The sequence below is a fragment of the Mus musculus genome, chromosome 6, assembly GCF_000001635.26.
Source record: "Mus musculus strain C57BL/6J chromosome 6, GRCm38.p6 C57BL/6J".
NCBI classification, from domain to species: Eukaryota; Metazoa; Chordata; class Mammalia; order Rodentia; family Muridae; genus Mus; species Mus musculus.
The window spans coordinates 12,636,190-12,659,594 of NC_000072.6; the positions used below are offsets into that span (position 1 = coordinate 12,636,190).

General features: G+C 38.2%; 1 protein-coding gene across 1 annotated transcript in view; it reads right to left on the reverse strand.

The window, feature by feature from the left end:
- Thsd7a (thrombospondin, type I, domain containing 7A) overlaps window positions 1-23,405 on the reverse strand; it is a 437,646-nt gene that overhangs the window by 324,582 nt on the left and 89,659 nt on the right. The window lies entirely within an intron of this gene.

Consider the following 23,405-nt stretch of genomic DNA (forward strand, 5'->3'; position numbering starts at 1 on the left):
TGCCTTGGGACTTTGGCAAAGGATCCCACAGATGTTCCACCGATGGCTTTGGATGGGGAGCACTCACCTGGGCCTGAACCCATAGGGTGTTCAGGAATAATACTGAAAAGTCAAATCTTTATCTTCAGGATGGGAGCAGAGATCCCACAATGAAAGTGCCTGAGTGAAGGGAGAGTTCCCTACAGCAGCATCTAAGAGGAACTCTGGATCTAAGAGGAACTCTGGGTTTCAGCCATCAAGGGACTGGAGTTTAGCTCAGGTCCCAAATGAGAAAGTTCCTCTTTGCATCAGCCAAATTACGGGGCCACTGTCTGCTCCCCAGATATCTACTGAATCCTATAGCCATGTAGAAAATAGCTCTTTCCAAAGAGGAACTTTGGTTCTCTCTTGATGAGTGCTATGTAGGAATGGACTGTGATGCCCTCAATGAGAGTGTGGTCCTGGAGGTGCTCTACCCGTGTCCTGCCACGCCCCTTAATCACAGGACCTGAGTTGCAAAGGCTCCCCACCTCCAGCCACACCATTGCAACCTCGTTCCGAGGCCAGCATTGGGACAGTTGCAGGATTCACCAGAGCACAGCTTCCAGGTGCAAAATCCTGCACCCTGGGGACCCCAGTGAGAGATGGTTTAGATGTGGGGATGGTTGAGGAAAAGTAATATTCTGTGGTCCCAAGAGTATGTGGCAGAAGAGAGGGGTTACCTTTCTAGACTAATGCCTCCACAAGACTGGTCCTTGTCTTGCCAGAAGCAGTTGCTACAGTGGACTTCACATAGTCATAGCATTTCCTAGAGGTGTCATCTGGGATCTCCACCAAGCAGGGACACCATCCATCTGACCCCAACTTGAGCAATAGCTTGGTCATTTCTCAGCTCCTAGTTGTGGCTTTGCTTATAAGGCTACCTATTTTGACCTCTGACAAGTGTTACCGATTGTCCCCCTGCCCTCCTGCCCTACTTCACAAAAGGTCATTTGGTCAGAGACATTGCTGGAAAGTTAATGTGCGGCCATGTTGTGATCAATAAGAAGTATTCTCTGGGTCATTTTTTAGAAAGGGTTTTCTTTGCTTTTACAGACATTTTCTGAAAACATTTCAAAGAGACGGAACTTGTGCCAGAGCTTGCAGCCAACTTAAAAACATGCCTTGAGATCACTTAAGATTATGTACTTAACATAAAATAATTAATAATTTGTTTTTTTTTTAAAGGGATGTTCTTAGCCTGCTATCCTTCTACAGGCTCACTGTTTTTAATTTTTAACTTGCTTTTCAGAAGACAATGTAACCAGCCTTACTATACTTTGGATATCCCATGCAATGGGCTTTTATAATGTAAGTGCACGAATTTAATGTGTTCTTCCATGCCTCTGAACCAGAACAATGTGTGTGTGCATTGTGGTTGGTAATCATTTGCCAAAAGGTTGAAAGCAATCCAAAACAAAGAAAATAGTGTGTAATCAATGGAAGTAATATATACACATAGATGATAATATTTGTTTACAGTTTTGAGTGCTATTCTAGGTGAAAAGGGAATCAATAAAGTGACTTATTTCCTTGCAATACTCCGTTGATGATTTCTGTATAAAGGCCACGTTTATTTCTTTCACATATCATGTTTTTCTTGATGTTCAATAAATGCAGATCCAAAGACATATGTTAGGGACAGGTAACATACAAGTACCACGGACAGGAACATTCCTCCAGCACAATGATTCACAGGAATAGATCACACACACACACACACACACACACACACACACACACAAACACAAAACAGGTGCATTTCAGACAGCCAAGTAACCACAGACTATATACAGATGGAAGATACAGGGAAGGAAGTGGTGAATTCAAATTCGGGCTCACTCTTGGACAAACTATTTCAAAACGGAATGTTTTAATTCTGTAATGCAATATTGGTGCAAAGTGAAATATTGCTTACTTCTCTTCAAATATTTTTCTAAATTGTAATATTATAGCCAAAGAATTTTCTATAGAAAATGGCAGGTAATAAGAATTGAATTTAGGAGCCAGGCGTGGTGGAACACACCTTTAATCCCAGCACTCAGGAGGCAGAGGCAGGTGGATTTCTGAGTTCGAGGACAGCCTGGTCTACAAAGTGAGTTCCAGGACAGCCAGGGCTATACAGAAAAACCCTGCCTCAAAAAACAAAAAACAACAAAACAAAACAAAACAAAACAAAAAAAAACCCAAAGAAATTGATAGGGACCTCACATTAAGCAAGAGCTATATTTCTATACTGGAAAAATTCCTATACGTGTATTAAAGAGATGGAGACAATGTGTAATAGTTGATCAATAGTTGATCATCCTGCAGGCACATGGGATATAGATTAGAACCCCTAAACTACTTTTTCTTTCCTCTGAACACATAAGAGACAAAAGTAAAAGTAGTCTGACATGATGCTAAAATTATTATCATTCATTATTGGAAAGATAATAGAATTATAATTCATAGGAAGGAATTAATAGATAAGAGAATAATTTATAGTATAAGCATGTGGTTGTACATACATATTATTTACAGAGATGGAAAATGAGTGTCCACATTAAAATATTCTGAGTAAGAATAAAGCAAATGCTAGGAAATGGAACCATATTTGATTTATGATACTCAATTGTCAGTGTACTTTACATTTTGTATTTTATAAAAAATTATAATATCTGAACTTTCAAATATATTCATATGTTAAACACCTACAGATATAAAAGCTAAACAATGTATCTTTACATGTATAACTTATAATTCAAATTTCAGTTTATCATAAGTTAAATGACCCCCAAATGCTGTATTTAGATGCTTTTAATATAAATATGTATAAAATAAATAATAGTATCATTTGACTAAAAACACAGAAAGTTTAAGATATGTTAAATAACAGAAACTAACAATAATAGATTCACATATATTTTAAACTATTTTGCCCATCTAATAGCTAAAATATTTGATAGAATACAGTGCATAATTCAGTTAAGCTTTCATTTTGAGGGCTGGTCATTTGTATGATGATGATTTGGTGAAAAGGCTCTGGGTGCTCTTTTTATTACATTTTGTACCTGGAAAAGGAGGAGCTAGGTACACCCACAACACTTCCCTGTGTAGCGGTAAGCTCAGAAATGGTAAATCACGAAGGCACTTTGACTTTCAATCAAGGTTGAAAATATTACAGCATCTACTTCATTTTGCTGGCATTGCAAGGAGGCTTTTAATTTTTTTGTTAATATGTGAGTATCAGAGAACAGGAGAGGTCGGTTCACACAGCTAGGAGTGGCTGTGCGGCACAAGCTTGCAGACTCAAGCTGTCTTATGTGTGGCCGCCATGGGGGATGGTAGCCATGGGGGGGGGGTGGTATTGAAGACGTTTCTTTTGAGATTTATGTAAATGAAAAATTGGCTCTTGGCAGGTGGTGACTTCTGGGAAGGTCAGAGCACACATGAGGGTTGGAATGGAGAATAGAGAGAGTCCATGAAAGAATGCTCTGTCTTCAAATGTGCCAGTGCTATATATGTGCATATGTATCAAATATATCATAAATATATGTGGTGTGTGCATATATATTTATATATATAAAGTCTGTATGTATATACAGACTAAACTGTATATATATATATATATATATATATATATATATATATATATATATATACACACACACACGTGTGTGTGCATTTGTGTGTGTGTGTAGTTTATTCTGTAAATGGAGTGTGTCAATGGAGAAAGCTCCATAAGTTTTATATATATGTGTGTGTATATATGTTCGTATATATGTACATATATGTGTACATATGTACATTTATAATTCACTATCAGAATAAATTTGGAGGTGACTGTGGCTTTTAAGGATGTTACAATAGGAAGGTCAGCCAACATGATCATTGAATATTAGTTTGTATTTAGTACCATACAGTAAACTGAAGCTGTCTTCCATGACTCATCATGGTAAGCACAATGGCAGAACTAAGCTTCATGAATTCCATCTTGACTGTGCATGAAACATTATGTATCTAGAAACATTTGTACAAGTTACATATTTACATGCATAGTTAATACTATATTTTTTTTTCCATTTTTTATTAGGTATTTAGCTCATTTACATTTCCAATGCTATACCAAAAGTCCCCCTTACCCACCCACCCCCACTCCCCTACCCACCCACTCCCCCCCTTTGGCCCTGGCGTTCCCCTGTACCGGGGCACACAAAGTCTGCGTGTCCAATGGGCCTCTCTTTCCAGTGATGGCCGACTAGGCCATCTTTTGATACATATGCAGCTAGAGTCAAGAGCTCAGGGGTACTGGTTAGTTCATAATGTTGTTCCACCTATAGGGTTGAAGATCCCTTTAGCTCCTTGGGTACTTTCTCTAGCTCCTCCATTGGGAGCCCTGTGATCCATCCATTAGCTGACTGTGAGCATCCACTTCTGTGTTTGCTAGGCCCCGGCATAGTCTCACAAGAGACAGCTACATCTGGGTCCTTTCGATAAAATCTTGCTAGTATATGCAATGGTGTCAGCGTTTGGATGCTGATTATGGGGTGGATCCCTGGATATGGCAGTCTCTACATGGTCCATCCTTTCATCTCAGCTCCAAACTTTGTTTCTGTAACTCCTTCCATGGGTGTTTTGTTCCCACTTCTAAGGAGGGGCATAGTGTCCACACTTCAGTCTTCATTTTTCTTGAGTTTCATGTGTTTAGGAAATTGTATCTTATATCGTGGGTATCCTAGGTTTTGGGCTAGTATCCACTTATCAGTGAATATCAGTGAATGTGAGTTCCTTTGTGATTGTGTTACCTCACTCAGGATGATGCTCTCCAGGTCCATCCATTTGGCTAGGAATTTCATAAATTCATTCTTTTTAATAGCTGAGTAGTACTCCATTGTGTAGATGTACCACATTTTCTGTATCCATTCCTCTGTTGAGGGGCATCTGGGTTCTTTCCAGTTTCTGGCTATTATAAATAAGGCTGCTATGAACATAGTGGAGCATGTGTCCTTCTTACCAGTTGGGGCTTCTTCTGGATATATGCCCAGGAGAGGTATTGCTGGATCCTCCGGTAGTACTATGTCCAATTTTCTGAGGAACCGCCAGACTGATTTCCAGAGTGGTTGTACAAGCCTGCAATCCCACCAACAATGGAGGAGTGTTCCTCTTTCTCCACATCCTCGCCAGCATCTGCTGTCACCTGAATTTTTGATCTTAGCCATTCTCACTGGTGTGAGGTGGAATCTCAGGGTTGTTTTGATTTGCATTTCCCTGATGATTAAGGATGTTGAACATTTTTTCAGGTGCTTCTCTGCCATTCGGTATTCCTCAGGTGAGAATTCTTTGTTCAGTTCTGAGCCCCATTTTTTAAGGGGGTTATTTGATTTTCTGAGGTCCACCTTCTTGAGTTCTTTATATATGTTGGATATTAGTCCCCTATCTGATTTAGGATAGGTAAAGATCCTTTCCCAGTCTGTTGGTGGTCTTTTTGTCTTATAGACAGTGTCTTTTGCCTTGCAGAAACTTTGGAGTTTCATTAGGTCCCATTTGTCAATTCTCGATCTTACAGCACAAGCCATTGCTGTTCTGTTCAGGAATTTTTCCCCTGTGCCCATATCTTCAAGGCTTTTCCCCACTTTCTCCTCTATAAGTTTCAGTGTCTCTGGTTTTATGTGAAGTTCCTTGATCCACTTAGATTTGACCTTAGTACAAGGAGATAAGTATGGATCGATTCGCATTCTTCTACATGATAACAACCAGTTGTGCCAGCACCAATTGTTGAAAATGCTGTCTTTCTTCCACTGGATGGTTTTGGCTCCCTTGTCGAAGATCAAGTGACCATAGGTGTGTGGGTTCATTTCTGGGTCTTCAATTCTATTCCATTGGTCCACTTGTCTGTCTCTATACCAGTACCATGCAGTTTTTATCACAATTGCTCTGTAGTAAAGCTTTAGGTCAGGCATGGTGATTCCACCAGAGGTTCTTTTATCCTTGAGAAGAGTTTTTGCTATCCTCGGTTTTTTGTTATTCCAGATGAATTTGCAAATTGCTCCTTCTAATTCGTTGAAGAATTGAGTTGGAATTTTAATGGGGATTGCATTGAATCTGTAGATTGCTTTTGGCAAGATAGCCATTTTTACAATGTTGGTCCTGCCAATCCATGAGCATGGGAGATCTTTCCATCTTCTGAGATCTTCTTTAATTTCTTTCTTCAGGGACTTGAAGTTTTTATCATACAGATCTTTCACTTCCTTCGTTAGAGTCACGCCGAGATATTTTATATTATTTGTGGCTATTGAGAAGGGTGTTGTTTCCCTAATTTCTTTCTCAGCCTGTTTATTCTTTGTGTAGAGAAAGGCCATTGACTTGTTTGAGTTAATTTTATATCCAGCTACTTCACCGAAGCTGTTTATCAGGTTTAGGAGTTCTCTGGTGGAATTTTTAGGGTCACTTATATATACTATCATATCATCTGCAAAAAGTGATATTTTGACTTCCTCCTTTCCAATTTGTATCCCCTTGATCTCCTTTTGTTGTCGAATTGCTCTGGCTAATACTTCAAGTACTATGTTGAAAAGGTAGGGAGAAAGTGGGCAGCCTTGTCTAGTCCCTGATTTTAGTGGGATTGCTTCCAGCTTCTCTCCATTTACTTTGATGTTGGCTACTGGTTTGCTGTAGATTGCTTTTATCATGTTTAGGTATTGGCCTTGAATTCCTGATCTTTCCAGAACTTTTATCATGAATGGGTGTTGGATCTTGTCAAATGCTTTTTCTGCATCTAACGAGATGATCATGTGGTTTTTGTCTTTGAGTTTGTTTATATAATGGATTACATTGATGGATTTTCGTATATTAAACCATCCCTGCATCCCTGGAATAAAACCTACTTGGTCAGGATGGATGATTGCTTTAATGTGTTCTTGGATTCGCTTAGCGAGAATTTTATTAAGGATTTTTGCATCGATGTTCATAAGAGAAATTGGTCTGAAGTTCTCTATCTTTGTTGGATCTTTCTGTGGTTTAGGTATCAGAGTAATAGTGGCTTCATAAAATGAGTTGGGTAGAATACCTTCTACTTCTATCTTGTGAAAAAGTTTGTGCAGAACTGGAGTTAGATCTTCTTTGAAGGTCTGATAGAACTCTGCACTAAACCCGTCTGGTCCTGGGCTTTTTTTGGCTGGGAGACTATTAATAACTGCTTCTATTTCTTTAGGGGATATGGGACTGTTTAGAAGGTCAACTTGATCCTGATTCAACTTTGGTACCTGGTATCTGTCCAGAAATTTGTCCATTTCGTCCAGGTTTTCCAGTTTTGTTGAGTATAGCCTTTTGTAGAAGGATCTGATGGTGTTTTGGATTTCTTCAGGATCTGTTGTTATGTCTCCCTTTTCAGTTCTGATTTTGTTAATTAGGATTTTGTCCCTGTGCCCTTTAGTGAGTCTAGCTAAGGGTTTATCTATCTTGTTGATTTTCTCAAAGAACCAACTCCTCGTTTGGTTAATTCTTTGAATAGTTCTTCTTGTTTCCACTTGGTTGATTTCACCCCTGAGTTTGATTATTTCCTGCCGTCTACTCCTCTTGGGTGAATTTGCTTCCTTTTTTTCTAGAGCTTTTAGATGTGTTGTCAAGCTGCTAGTATGTGCTCTCTCCCGTTTTTTCTTGAAGGCACTCATAGCTATGAGTTTCCCTCTTAGAAATGCTTTCATTGTGTCCCAAAGGTTTGGGTACGTTGTGGCTTCATTTTCATTAAACTCTAAAAAGTCTTTAATTTCTTTCTTTATTCCTTCCTTGACCAAGGTATCATTGAGAAGAGTGTTGTTCAGTTTCCATGTGAATGTTGACTTTCTGTTATTTATTTTGTTATTGAAGATCAGCCTTAGTGCATGGTGATCTGATAGGATACATGGGACAATTTCAATATTTTTGAATCTGTTGAGGCCTGATTTGTGACCTATTATGTGGTCAATTTTGGAGAAGGTACCATGAGGTGCTGAGAAGAAGGTATATCCTTTTGTTTTAGGGTAAAATGTTCTGTAGATATCTGTCAGATCCATTTGTTTCATCACTTCTGTTAGTTTCAGTGTGTCCCTGTTTAGTTTCTGTTTCCATGATCTGTCCATTGGTGAAAGTGGTGTGTTGAAGTCTCCCACTATTATTGTGTGAGGCGCAATGTGTGCTTTGAGCTTTACTAAAGTTTCTTTAGTGAATGTGGCTGCTCTTGTATTTGGAGCATAGATATTCAGAATTGAGAGTTCCTCTTGGAGGATTTTACCTTTGATGAGAATGAAGTGTCCCTCCTTGTCTTTTTTGATGACTTTGGGTTGGAAGTCAATCTTATCAGATATTAGGATGGCTACTCCTGCTTGTTTCTTCATACCATTTGCTTGGAAAATTGTTTTCCAGCCTTTCATTCTGAGGTAGTGTCTATCTTTTGCTCTGAGATGAGTTTCCTGTAAGCAGCAAAATGTTGGGTCTTGTTTGTGTAGCCAGTTTGTTAGTCTATGTCTTTTTATTGGCGAGTTGAGACCATTGATGTTAAGAGATATTAAGGAAAAGTAATTGTTGCTTCCTGTTATTTTAGTTGTTAAAGGTGGCATTCTGTTCTTGTGGCTGTCTTCTTTTAGGTTTGTTGAGGGATTACCTTCTTGTTTTTTCTAGGGCGTTGTTCCCGTTCTTGTATTGGTTTTTTTCTGTTATTATCCTTTGAAGGGCTGGATTCGTGGAGAGATAATGCGTGAATTTGGTTTTGTCGTGGAATACTTTGGTTTCTCCCTCTATGATAATTGAGAGTTTGGCTGGGTATAGTAGCCTGGGCTACAGTTTGTGTTCTCTTAGTGTCTGTATAACATCTGTCCAGGCTCTTCTGGCTTTCATAGTCTCTGGTGAAAAATCTGGTGTAATTCTGATAGGCTTGCCTTTATATGTTACTTGACCTTTTTCCCTTACTGCTTTTAGTATTCTATCTTTATTTAGTGCATTTGATGTTCTGATTATTATGTGTCGGGAGGAATTTCTTTTCTGGTCCAGTCTATTTGGAGTTCTGTAGGCTTCTTGTATGTTCATATGCATCTCATTCTTTAGATTTGGGAAGTTTTCTTCAATAATTTTGTTGAAGATGTTTGCTGGACCTTTGAGTTGAAAATCTTCATTCTCATCCACTCCTATTATCCGTACGTTTGGTCTTCTTATTGTGTCCTGGATTTCCTGGATATTTTGAGTTAGGATCTTTTTGCATTTTCCATTTTCTTTGATTGTTGTGCCGATGTTCTCTATGGAATCTTCTGCACCTGAGATTCTCTCTTCCATCTCTTGTATTCTGTTGCTGATGCTCAAATCTATGGTTCCAGATTTCTTTCCTAGGGTTTCTATCTCTAGTGTTGCCTCGCTTTGAGTTTTCTTTATTGTGTCTACTTCCCTTTTTAGGTCTAGTATGGTTTTGTTCATTTCCATCACCTGTTTGTATGTTTTTTCCTCTTTTTCTGTAAGGACTTCTACCTGTTTGATTGTGTTTTCCTGTTTTTCTTTAAGGACTTGTAACTCTTTAGCAGTGTTCTCCTGTATTTCTTTAAGTGATTTATTAAAGTCCTTCTTGATGTCCTCTACCATCATCATGAGATATGCTTTTAAATCTAGGTCTAGGTTCTCAGGTGTGTTGGGGTTCCCTGGACTGGGCGAAGTGGGTGTGCTGGGTTCTGGTGATGGTGAGTGGTCTTGGTTCCTGTTAGTAAGATTCCTCCGTTTACCTTTCGCCATCTGGTAATCTCTGGAGTTAGTAGTTATAGTTGACTCTGTTTAGAGATTGTTCTTCTGGTGATTCTGTTACCGTCTATCAGCAGACCTGGGAGACAGATTCTCTCCTCTGAGTTTCAGTGCTCAGAGCACTCTCTGCTGGCAAGCTCTCTTACAGGGAAGGTGCGCAGATATCTTGTATTTGGACCTCCTCCTGGCCGAAGAAGAAGGCCCAAAACAGGACCTTTCTCAGACACTGTGTTGCTTTGGCAGTTCCCAGGTGGTACAGACTCTCACCTAAGCAGACTAAATTCCTAAGTTCCTTGGAGTCCCGGGACCAAGATGGCGACCGCTGCTGCTGTGGCTTAGGCCGCCTCCCCAGCCGGGCGGGCACCTGTCCTCCGGTCCGGAAGGTGGCCGGCTGTCCCCGGCCCACACAGGGTGCTGCCTCAGCCCCTCTGTGCTTCTGCCTGTTCCAGAAGCTGTCAGGTTCTCTGGCGCACCCTCTCACCTGTTCAGACTAATTTCCTAAGTTCGGCGGGTCTCGGACCAAGATGGCGACCGCTGCTGCTGTGGCTTAGGCCGCCTCCCCAGCCGGACGGGCACCTGTCCTCCGGTCCGGACGGTGGCTGGCTGTCCCCGGCCCACAAAGGGTGCTGCCTCAGCGCCTCTGTGCTTCTGCCTGTTCCAGAAGCTGTCAGGTTCTCTGGCGCACCCTCTCACCTGTTCAGACTAATTTCCTAAGTTCGGCGGGTCCCGGACCAAGATGGCGACCGCTGCTGCTGTGGCTTAGGTCGCCTCCCCAGCCGGGCGGGCACCTGTCCTCCGGTCCGGAAGGTGGCCGGCTGTCCCCGGCCCACACAGGGTGCTGCCTCAGCCCCTCTGTGCTTCTGCCTGTTCCAGAGGCTGTCAGGTTCTCTGGCGCACCCTCTCACCTGTTCAGACTAATTTCCTAAGTTCGGCGGGTCCCGGACCTTAATACTATATTTTGATGTTCCTTATCTTTTCTGTTAAGAGACTTAGGTTCTTGAATGTTTGGATCTGTGGTCACTTAAATATTATATCCATAATGAAAATTCACATAGTATTTTAAGATGCATATAACAATATCATCTCAACAAACACTGTTATTAATATTGTCCCAAAAAAAACACAGCCAGGGCTATATGAGAAATGTTTTATTTTTTCCTTAAAAATTAAGAATATGCTTTAGTAGGCAATCATACTGGTTTTCGAGTTAAGTACTTCACTTACTAGCTTTTTGGACTTTGATAACTTTCTTGATTTTTTTTCTACATCTTAGTCACTCTAAATGTTAATGCCCATCTGGTAAGAACAAAATGCCCCCAAAGTTAATATACAGATGCTCGAATCCCTGGAACCTATAATTTCCAGAATCCCTTCAAGAAAAGGAGGGTAGGGTGGGTAGGGGAGCAGGGTGGGGGGAGGGTATAGGGGACTTTCGGGATAGCATTTAAAATGTAAATGAAGAAGATATCTAATAAAATTGAAAAAAGAAAAAGAAAAGGCAAGAGAAGAGTTCACAGAGATTAGAGAATGGTTTTAGTATTGCACATTTAAATAGTCACAGCAGTTGTTGGAAACCATATAATACTAATGCATGCATTAGACAGATACTGAGAGTGAATGAAGCAAGAGATATAGATTTTTGCTAGATCCTTTTATCACCTTCATGGTGGCACGAAAAACCCCATTTCAGAAAACAGAAGTTTTTCCAGTCGAAGGCAATTTATCCCAAAGTAGAAAGAAGGAAATTCCCACCCTTCGCACAGTTGTCTTCCTTCTACTGCTGCTCACAGCTGTACCTCTCGCTGCTGCCTCCTCTCCAACTCCAGGGAATGAGTGTAAGGATAAGTAAACGTAGAAGAAGAGAGTCATGGGACACAAACAAGAAGAAAAACAGAGCTGAGAGGTGTGCATATTGCTCTTGAAACCTTGGGAGCAGACAGAGTAAGTGATCAATGGCTTCAGAACCAAGGTCAGGGAGAAGAAATCTGACATGTGCCGGGCAGCAATATGATAAACCTTCCTTGTTCTAATCACACCATCCTTGATTATCCTTGGAGGAGGCAGGCTTATCTGCTTTCTCATAGATGAAACCCTATGGCTGCAGAGTTTGCTTCTCTTGATTAGAATATGAAATTTATAGGCTCCAGCAATTGTTTTCTATTACTTCACAAGTATCTATCACATGGTGAACAGAAGAAAATACCTGCTGAATAAATAGATTGCTTGCATTTGCTATAATGTTTATATATAAAAAGACCATGCTAGAAGGAAAGATATTTGAATTTATTAAGTGGTAATCTCAGAAATTTTGTTCAACTTAACTTATGGTCTATGTACTGTGCTCACTGTGTAAGCAGAGCCGAGCATCACCTTCTGTCTTGATAGTATGAAATGTGTTGTCTTCCTCTGTTAGGTTACTTTGCATTGTAGTTTTGACTAAGAAAAATTTCATTCTCAATAAACTTTGCTCAGAAAAGCCAAGTTTTGAATGCATCTTTAGATATTTCTTTTCTGTCATCAATAGGTATTGAAATAAACTTCATGATTAGCTTTACAGAATCTCACACACACACATACACACACACCATACACACACACACACACACACACACACACACACACACACACACACCATACACACACATACACACACCACACACACATGTATATACAGATGTGTGTGTGTGTGTGTGTGTGTGTGTGTGTGTGTGTGCATGCGCATGCACTGAAAAACTTAAGATTGCAAATAAGGTCATTAGTGACTGCTTTCAATACAATTGTTAATATTTTTGCACAATAAGTGAAATATTATACAACATGTGGAGATAAATTCTATTTCTTTAAGAATTACAACCTGTGAATGTTCAGTGGTCCAATCAAACCTGAAAATATTTTGTGATTTTAACGGTAAAATATGTAGGAAGACAGAGCATAGACAATAAGATACACGTTCTTATACAAATCGATTTTTCAGTAACTACATTGGTGACAGAAACAAAAATGAAAATTTGTGTATCAATTCCAAATTATTTATGTCACTTTTTTTCTCAGTGATAGTATTTATAAAACCATCTTAAACTTTTAATAAGTTTACTACTTCCAGTGCTAATATACATATAATATTTCTAGTGATTCTTACCATACAAACAACTGTCCTGATTTTGTATTGAGTAATGCTGGTGTTGTTGTTTTATATAAAGGTATAGGTGCTGGTCCCTGAGGCTAGCTGAACTTTTGCTTACACATAGTTTAATCCAAGACTCAAATCCAAATTTTCTAAATTCACGTTACTTTTATATTTTCTGGAATTCTAATAGATGGAAATATCAAAATCAAACCTCACTATTCCTTGAAAATCATCTCACTGGTTTTAGTGGAAGCTATTGCATGCTGAGGCAATATAAGAAGGAATGTAAATTAAAGAAAAACATAAACACAATCAAGTGTTTGAGTATAATTAAGGAAAGAAGTAGGAAGCTAAATAAATAACCCTAGTTGTTTAAGTCACCATTTTCTTTTCATTGGTTAATTCAGCAAAAATCATATACTTTGGTTACCAGCTCCATTTTTCCTGTCCCTGCAAAGGGAAATAAATTCTGAGGTCATCTTTGCATTCCTTCACTATCCCCAAATAGTGATATAAAAACCCTCAATTCCAACCCTTAGGACAACAGCTGATATCTTGTTGTCATGTTTCCTGGGAAGCCTTCTTTACCTTGTCAGTTGATGAAGCAATTACCTGCATAACCCACAAACTCTGTGTCATTTCTAAGAAAGTCTTGCAGAGCATTTACATCCTTTCAGCTGGAAAGGAACCCCTTTGTGCATGTTCTCTGCACTTGTGGTGACTGTCAGAGAATGGGACCTGCCATTAATGAGGATCCCTGCTGCTGCCACCCTGAGTGATTTATAACCTTCACCTCTCAAGTGGGAGGAGGCTGGATCAGCCACAGAAAACCGTTCATTTAAAGGTGGCATTTCTCCTTCCACAGTCAAGACTTTAAAATATAGTAATTTATACTTAATTAATGCCTGTCTTTGTAGCATGATAGTCCTGTTCATTGAGGTTTACAATGCAAACTGCTACTCTGGAATATAATTATTCAATGATATTACCATCAAGGTTAGAAGTATTTGTACTGCAGCAGTAAGAGTTCTACTCTGTGGAAGAATTCTGCTCAAAGGAAAAAGGTTAATTTGATGGATAAAGATTGAAGAGCCTTATGATTTTATTGCCTTTCTAACGTCTAATTTATACTCCGTGACATTTGTTTACCTATTCTCTTTCATTAACATTTATGAAAGCATACACGTATTTTACAGCCCTAATGAATGAGATATTAAGCAATGCTTTAGGGGTTTCTGTTATCTTTACAAGGCAGCTCAGTTATAAATCACTGTGGTGTTTAGAATATAACCCTAAATCTGATCTTACAAGTACTGTTTCCTTATCGCTGAGACATGAAATGTATAGCAATTGAAAATAAATATATTACCCATGGAGTTTATTTATCTAAGTCTGAGAGATCAAATTTACATCATGCATGTTCATTGGGTGTCCAATCGTTATTAGAATAACTCCAATAGAGAGCAATGTTTGTTTTTTCTTGAGAATATCAAATAGTTTAGAGTACCATTCCTTTTGTAGTCCAATTACTATTCACTAAGGTTTCAATTTTGTAGTTTTGGTTAAAGCATCGGAATGTACTTCTCTTAATATTTGATGGGTTTTCTTAGAACACATTTCCTTTAGAATGTATTACTTGTTCCCTTTATCATCACCTCATGTGGAGACCATGAAGAAAGGCACATGAAAATTCTTCAAGTTTGTTGGTAGAGTGTGAAATGTCAAAATTTGTGTACTGTGGTGAGGAATTTTTTTTAAAGTATGTTCTGACCAGTTTATGTGACATTCCATCTGGCCATAGAGAATTGCATAGATTTTTAGTTTTTTTTTCACAGAGTTCTTTTTTTTTTTTTTTTTTTACGTATTTTCCTCAATGACATTTCCAATGCTATTCCAAAAGTCCCCCATACCCTCCCCCCCACTTCCCTACCCACCCATTCTCATTTTTTTGGCCCTGGCGTTCCCCTGTACTGGGGCATATAAAGTTTGTGTGTCTGATGGGCCTCTCTTTCCAGTGATGGCCGACTAGGCCATCTTTTGATACATATGTAGCTAGAGTCAATATGTACTCACTGATAAGTGGATTTTTAGTTTTTAAAAACTGAAATCAGACAGAAATACGGAATGATTGTAGAGCATCCCAATATTAAAGAAACCAGTCATGATCCTGAATTTTTGACTTGGTCCACAGGGCTCTCCCCAGAAGCTATCCCTTAAAATATGCACCAACTGCAAAACACTGAGCATGATCGAGAAGGGCAATGTCAAGATGTCCTGAGGTTGTTGAACGATTTTCTGATAGAAATGCTAGATTTTTAAGGAGCCAAGAAATAATCTATGTACCTTTTGACTGGCCATTCCATGATACATGGTGGCAGACAAATGTTTTAAATGTTTTATTTTTGTTTCAATATGAGATTTTCCATATATGTGGAGATTTTGTATACAGTTCATGTGGTTGAGTTCCCTATCTTGGAGATGTCATCTGTCTGTCTGTTTCCACCACACCCTTTTGCATACAATGTATCTGTGTCATCTTTGTTATACTCTTTTCTCCATCTTATAGAGTATTTTTTTTCTTTTCTAGTCTCAGGGGCTTCTTTGTAGTTTCGAAGCTTTGACCATACTGTTTTCATCCTGAATACAGCTATGAGATTCAGTGGATAAGAGACATGAATAAGAGCCTACATTACCGCACTAAGGCTTTTCAGTTCCAACCCTCTCCTTGCAGATTTCACTTTTCTCCATCACTGATTAAAATTCATACAGATTATGGTTTATAACATGTTTTCATTATATAATCTTAAGTTTATTAACTTAAGGAAATGGCAGGGGCCTCCATGTCCACTGGCAGATGTAGATAAATATTAATACGGTTGTCCTACTAAAATGATTCTAAAAGGAGAGCTCTTTTTATTCTTTATTCTTTATGTAACTGGTTTTCTGAAATTTTAAAATAAACATTCTTTCTTATGGAAAGTTTCAGGCAGGTGTATGAACATACACAGGGACAAAATTAAAGAGAACCTCTTGTCCTTGCATCAAAAGACTGGATAGTAAATACTCATTTATATACTTTTAATTAAAATATGTAGATGAACATATGTTTGAATCCATTTTTATGATACAGGCTTAATTGTCCTTTTAATTAACTGAAAGCTGCATTCTCTTGGTATTATCAATTGTTACATGTGTCTTATATTTTGTATGTAAATGTGTATTTAAATAAAGAGTTGCAAAAATTATATATAAAATCCCTTTAAAACTTTCATAGTGTCCTCTAATATTGACGTCGTACATTGCCTTGTTGCATCTGTCAGAACAAACAAGTGAATGTTATCATTTTCAGGCTTTATTAGCATTGCCACATTAGAATGTTCCCATTGCACAAACCATTTGGGATCCCCTATGCCCCTAACCATTTTGGGCTTCAGGGTCTGTGTGAGTTGAGCCAGTTTCTCACACATTCTTTATTTTAAAAGATTTTTTTTTTCTGTCTTGAGTAGCAGTAAATTCTCGCATATTTTGTAAATTATTAATTTTGGTCTCTTTAGTAGGTTCTTTTTCATTGTTATTATAACAAATATATCAGAATCAGAAGATTCTCATCACACCCTCTGAGACGTGTATTTATTGACATGGTAACACTAGTAGTGTTCATCCGGGTATGACACTACCAGGTTTGTCACAGGTCTCCACTGGATGGCTATTATCTCACCTTTCCACACTCCATTAATTTGCTGGGAAATCAGTCATAAAATGTAGCCTGTATTTTGGACATGATTTAAAGGTTATCTTAAAGGACAGGTGTCTAATGGATGGCTTTGAATTTTCTATAAAAGATGTGTCCCTTCTCCTAGTCCTTTGAAACAATATGAAATTAGTGAGTATAAAGCCAGGATTTTATATCAACTCTGTCTTAGTCCTCTTCATAAGTATGTAGTTTACTCATGTTACCTGATCCATGAACTGACAAATTCAAAAGGAAAGTTATTGTGATAATTTGAGTTTCTTAATATCAAAAAGCTAGGTATTCCAGTTTTTAGATAGTGATTTTTACACTTTAAGGCATAGAGCTTGTATTGAAAAGTGAGACTCTCATATCTTCTCAGGAGGCAAAACTACTATTAGTAAGAAAACTCATGACTACTTGTCAAGTGTTTTTGCACTACTTCGTGGCCTTTTATTGTGTATTGTCATCTTTATTAATTGTTCTTTTTTTAAAAAGATGCCCTGTGAGAAAGCCCTAGGTATGAACATAAAAGTAAGCTTCTAGCTTGTTTCTTTGAGACTGAGTTTACTCTGATTGATTCACAAAGTTTAATGTATCCCTCTTAAATATGTTTTTAAAAAGAAAGAAGGAAGGAAGGGAGGGAGGAACTAAGGAAGGAAGGAAGGGAGGGAGGGAGGGAGGGAGGGAGGGAGGGAAGGAAGGAGGGAGGGAGGGAAAGGATAAAAAGGAAGGAAGGAAGGATGAAGAAAGGAAGAAAGGAAGAAAGGAAGAAAGGAAGAAAGGAAAGAAGAAAAAGAAAGAAAGAAAGAAAGAAAGAGAGAGAGAGAGAGAGAAAGAAAGAAAGAAAGAAAGAAAGAAAGAAAGAAAGAGAAAGGAAGGAAGGAAGGAAGGAAGGAAGAAAGGAAGAAAGGAAGAAAGAATGAATATAGGAAAGCCAAACAGAAGTCAACTCAAGCTTTTAAATGAGCATTAATATGCATATTATTAAACCATTTAGATATTGTTAGTGGATGATAGTTTATTTTTCATCAGTTTGATATCTGTGCTTTAGTTTTTTTATTGTTTAAATTCATAACTTTGATGTCTAGCATGTCTCAAGACCAGTTTTGGGGTTCTGGTGATGTTTGTATCAAAGTCAGTCTCTCCATATAGTCATTATCTAGGATGTGAGAATATACACAAAATCAGAAACCATTTGACAATATGCATGTGCTGCTGATGGGTACAAAACCAGGAGGAGCAATTCTCTGTGAGCGTTTCATGGGAAAAGTTTCCAAGGAAGTTAGGTTTCCCCTACTCCTCCTTAAGAGGTGAATTAGTCCAGGGAATAGTCAACAAGAAGAGATTCTTGACTATGTGGGAAAAGGATATATAAAATGCAAACCCAGTAGCAAAGCAGAGCACTCTTTAGGCAACAAGATTTTTTCCCCCTAAGAAAATATGTTCGGATTCCTCAGAGCAGTAGTTGGAGGGAAACAGCAGCAGGAGGGGAAAGCGTCAGTTCTATGGGAAGAAACCTGCCCGACAGCCTAAGGACCAAGTGGCTGAGAGTGCTGGATAATAACTAGGACTTGTATTTTTTTAAGGAGCAGTTTAGTTGGCACAGTATTCAGAGAGAGGTAAGGTACAAGGATGTATGTAGCTAAGATGTAGGAGGCCTGATTATAACAATGGAAACAGAGGTGGGTGGGTTATTTACTGCAATGCTTAGAAAACAAATTTGATGTGATGAGGTGAATTGATTAAATTAGAACAATGAAGGACAGATTTCCCTTCAGGCAAGCTTGATTAAAAGAGAGTAAAATGAAGCTTAATTTGGATAATGAAGGTGACTCAGACTTACTCATGGTAATCAGAGATGAAACTATTTTCATGTTATGAAAGGAAATTTGTTCTTGAAAAACTAAAGGCAACACATATGAGGCATTTTAAAAATAGTTGTTATAGAGATTTTTTAGCACATAAATAGTTTACATTTACAAAACTGATATATTTGTAATATTTCTCTAGTTCTTAGTTCCCCTTATTCAAAGAAAGAAACTCAAGAATCTGTCTAAAGAAATCATCAAGTGACATGCAAATTATGCCCAGATTATTTAAGCTATAAGATTTCAAAGTGTACACACGTTTAGAGTCAAAGATATCAGTTATACTTGGTTACAGTCTTATATATAATAAAACATAGCTCCTTTGCACCAGCAAAATATGTATTATTACTATTACTTTTTGAAAACCTGTTACATATAGAGTGTAAAAAGGCAATATTGATGTGTGAAAACTATTAACATGTAAGTCATATAAATGTTTTCTTTAAAGACACACACATATATATACATATAGTTATTTATATATTATATATACATGTATATAATTATTTTTATATCCACACACATATTTTTCCAAGGGTTTCTAAATGAATATCAATCATCCAGATTTTAACAAAATAGTTAGAAGACATACAAAGAAATTGAAAATTTTGACGATGCTATGAAAAATCAACCAATAAAAATCTCACTAGAAAGGATTCAGATAACAGTGATATTATACACACGCATACACTTTAAATCTAATTACCTTCAAAGGAATCGCAGGAACAAGGTAGAGAAACCAAACAGAGCATAGAGCATCAGAATACTAAGAACTGTAATGTCCAATACTACAGAGGAGGACTCCTTAGAAAATGTTGGTTTTTGTAGCCATGTTGCAATGCATAGGAAGAGGCATGTGAAGTCATAAAGTCAGCACACACATGTTTTAGTAGTAGAATGAATAAGGGAAGCATAATAGAGAAAACCTAACATTGAGCTTTGAGGCCCATATCACTGGAAGAATTACTCTATTACTCCACCATTCTCAGGTTCAACGCTCTACTTCTGTGAAGTTGGCCCTATGGGATAAGCTGTTCTTCATCTGCTTGCTTCTGCTTTTATGCTTTAGTTCATATGCTTAGTCCCATCTGGAAGCTCTTATTTAAGCAAATCCTTGTCAAGTGTCAGAAACTTGTATCAACTGCTTTGTCTTAAAAGCATTTATTATTACTTCAGATACAGATGATTGAAGGTGCAGTTAAATTGGTTTCAATCTCAACTAGGATGTACAAAGCACTGGGTTGGATGCCCAGTACTGCTTAAAACCAGTCATGTTAGCACATGACTGGAATGCCAGCACTTAGGACATGGGGTCAGGAGGCCCAGGAGTTCAGTCATTCTTGGCTGCATGGTGATTTAAGAGCAGCTTATTCCCTGTCTCATGACATGTCTCATCTCTTATTTCTTAGGGCACAATTGTCTTCAGAGATATTGTACCTGTGTTGTTGACATTCTGCAGTTGTTTTAGGCAGTGCCTGTTAATCAATCTATCTTATAGACTGAAAACTCTGTAACCATAGAACTAAGTTCAAATAATACCCTGAAAACACAAATTACACACGTTCCCACTGACTTTTAATGGGCGGCTGGGGAGGCTCATTTGCCTACAGGAAGCTATTTAGTAACATTTTAAGACATGTGACAATGTCTGGAGACTGGGGGGACTAATCTTGTGAGTGGAAGGGCTGGGATCCCTCAGAGCGTTAGATAACCGTACACTCTATAACATAACATGCGTCATAAACAAACACTCCAAAGTAACGGACTATTTAGTGAAATCTTTTCATAAAGTCAAAGTTGGGAAACAGTCATTTAGGGACATAGTGTCCAACAAATACAAGTTTATCTGAATACTTACAAGGCTTTTGTTCTGTTTTGTTTTGTTTTTCAAAAAAGTCTACATTGAATTATACAAATGCCAGCTAACAGCATGAACATAGAAACTTTGACTGACTGACAAAAAACTAAATGTGATGTCTTAATAAAGTTGTATCGTTTAAGTCACCAAGTCTTCCATGAGTCAGCCTCTATGATAAGAATGGACGTGACCTGTCTTATTTAGTGGTAGGGGTATGCTCATGACGTTATGAGGGTTGAAAAGGAAGGGACTTGAGGGAGCTTTTTGCTCCTTAGACAGTTAGTTTTATTGTCTGTGACAGGGACAGGTGGGGAAAGATTTGAATAGGTAATACCTTGGCCTGCACCATAAGTTTAAGCTATTGCTGGCAGTCTAGTGGAAGGTGTTTGGACCCAAAATGCCAATTAGAAGGATCACATGTTATATAGAATTTCTTGGCTCTAGTAGCCTGCTGTGCAGTTTTTGCTAGGATTATCCTATGGGAAGTGTGATCGTGAAATCAGCAATGTACAAAGACCCACATGTGTGGCAGCTGAAGTATGTCGGTGGAGCCTGCTACCCACATCAGAAGCTCAGTAGGAAAGAATTATGCAGCAAATCCCCATGCCATGCACAGTGGCTTTCAACACGAAGTTCTTGCTGTGCTCATTGGTCTACTACTTTCTGCAACACAACTGAGAGAATAGGATGTAATGAAGGAAAGAGAAGAGGACCTTATTTTCAGGAAACCAGCTGTGTCACCCACTTTAAAGCTTAATGATTACTATTACTTCTTAATTAACAAATGCATGTGATGAAGGCACATGTGATGGGCAATTCACTTGTTATAATATCAAGTTAGAGGAAAGTTTTATTGTTTAAACTTAAAACACACTCATTTGAAAACAAGTCTGAATTTTTCCTCTTTATTTGAAATAAGGTAGGAAATCATCAACAGATAACTACACATATTTTAGAGAAAGGAAAGAAAATGTTACTAATAAATTCTAAAAGATTCTAAAAAGAAACAAACAGAAAGAAACAAAAAACAACTTTAGGTTACATTTTTAAAGCTGTCCACCAAGGTCTATTCCCATATTTGGCCACTTCCTCCACCTGAGGCTGAGGACTAAGGTCCAACTATCAAAATATTAAAGTTCAGTAATCAAGAGCCTCCCCTGGTTTACCTAATTAGGATTCCCAATTAAAGTTAAACACCCCATCACTTTAGATTTATAAACTACCATTTGACTATGGACCCCATCTACCCCTTTCTATCCAGAGGTAGTCCTTTGTTCCCTTCTGGGGCAAATATCCCTTTCCCTTCTGGGGCAAATATCCCTGCCCCTTCTTCCTTATTATCTTGTTCTTTTTCCTTGTCCTCTGTCTCCTGTCTTTGTCTCTTATTCCCTGCCCTTTGTCACTCTGGAGCAAATCTCATTTGTGCTGAGAATTTGGTCCTGGGATGTCCTGAGCTGATACTGATCCCTATGCATTTCCTTCCACGTACACGGTTGCCAGTGTAACCTTGAGGAAGCCCATCCTTTCCTTTATAGTCTCCATCACAGACCCTCATTATTCAGGACAGCTACTCATCAGTTCCATGTGGATGATTTCCAAGGTGATATAGTCAGACCTGACTGTTATCTGTACTTCCTGAATCACCTGCATTATCTGCAGAATGTTCACATGGTTTTGGTGTAGCAGCCTGGGATGCAAGCTACAGATCTCATTCATGCAGGGCAAGCATTATCAGTGAGTTAAATTACTGGCTTTCTCTAAAACGTATCTCAAACTTAATAAACATTTTTTTATTTTTTTATTTTCTTTTAATTAGGTATTTTCTTCATTTACATTTCCAGTGTTATCCCAAAAGTCCCCCATACCCTCCCATGCCACTCCCTTACCCACCCACTCCCACTTCTTGGCCCTGGAGTTCCCCTATACTGAGGCACCCAAAGTAATAAACACTTTAACAAACAAAACAAACTATGTCCTCAATATACCTATTTTCCCAATCTTCCCTTTCGCATAAAGTAGAATTCTATTTATTCTGTTACTTTTATGCTTTCATTATTTCCTTTCCTTTAACAGCCAGCCTACCAGAATGTTTTAAAACTTAGGATTAAAATATAGCGGGCTGGAGAGATGGCTCAGCAGTTAAGACCACTGACTGTTCTTCCTGAGGTCCTGAGTTCAATTCCCGCAACCACATGCCGGCTCAGCCATCTGTAGTGGGATCTGATGCCTTCTTCTAGTGTGTCTGAAGACTTCAACAGTATACTCACATATATATAATAAAATAAATTGTAAAAAAAAAGGTAAAATAAAATATAGCAACTTATGCCTTCAAGGAAGGTATAGCTAGCTTTACTATTCAGTCAGCATTATTTTAAGTGTACAATTCACCAGTGTCTAAAAATAAAGATATTTCTTATTCTCAGGAGATTCCTTTTTGTAAGTGCCTAAGAATCTGTGTAAGAGTCATTGTAAGTTTCTGTCTATGATTGTAAAGATTTTATGTAAGAATCATCAAAGAAATCTGAAAATAATTTTTATATGCTTGCTCAAATTCTTGCCAGTACTCATTCTTGTTTTAGCAGTTCTAAAAACCCTTCACTTTGGTGTTATAATCACAATATTCTTGGATGTCAGTTTGACAAGGTTAGGTGTGATTTTACCATATACTGTATGTTTGAAAGTTTTACCTAAAAACCCAGAAAAAGGAATGTGATGGGAATAGGGGGTAGAAGGGTGAGGCACAGAACAATCATGAATGTGAAATTTTAATCATGCCCATAAACAAAAAGCCATGATTGAAATTAGGCAAATATTAAAGACCAGGCTGAAAGGTGAGAGAGAGAGATGGTGGGGGAAAGGCTGTTGATAGAAAAATGTGACATTCCTGAAATAATAAGTCTTATTGTGCAATATATGTATTTGAAGAGTAGAATCGATCCATCCTCGGTACTTTATGCATTGTACCACTGTTGCATGGCAAAAGTGTCCCTGGCACTTGGTACTCTGAATGACCAAGTACAAAGACTCTCATCTCAAATGATCTTCATTTTAATTGTGAAAACA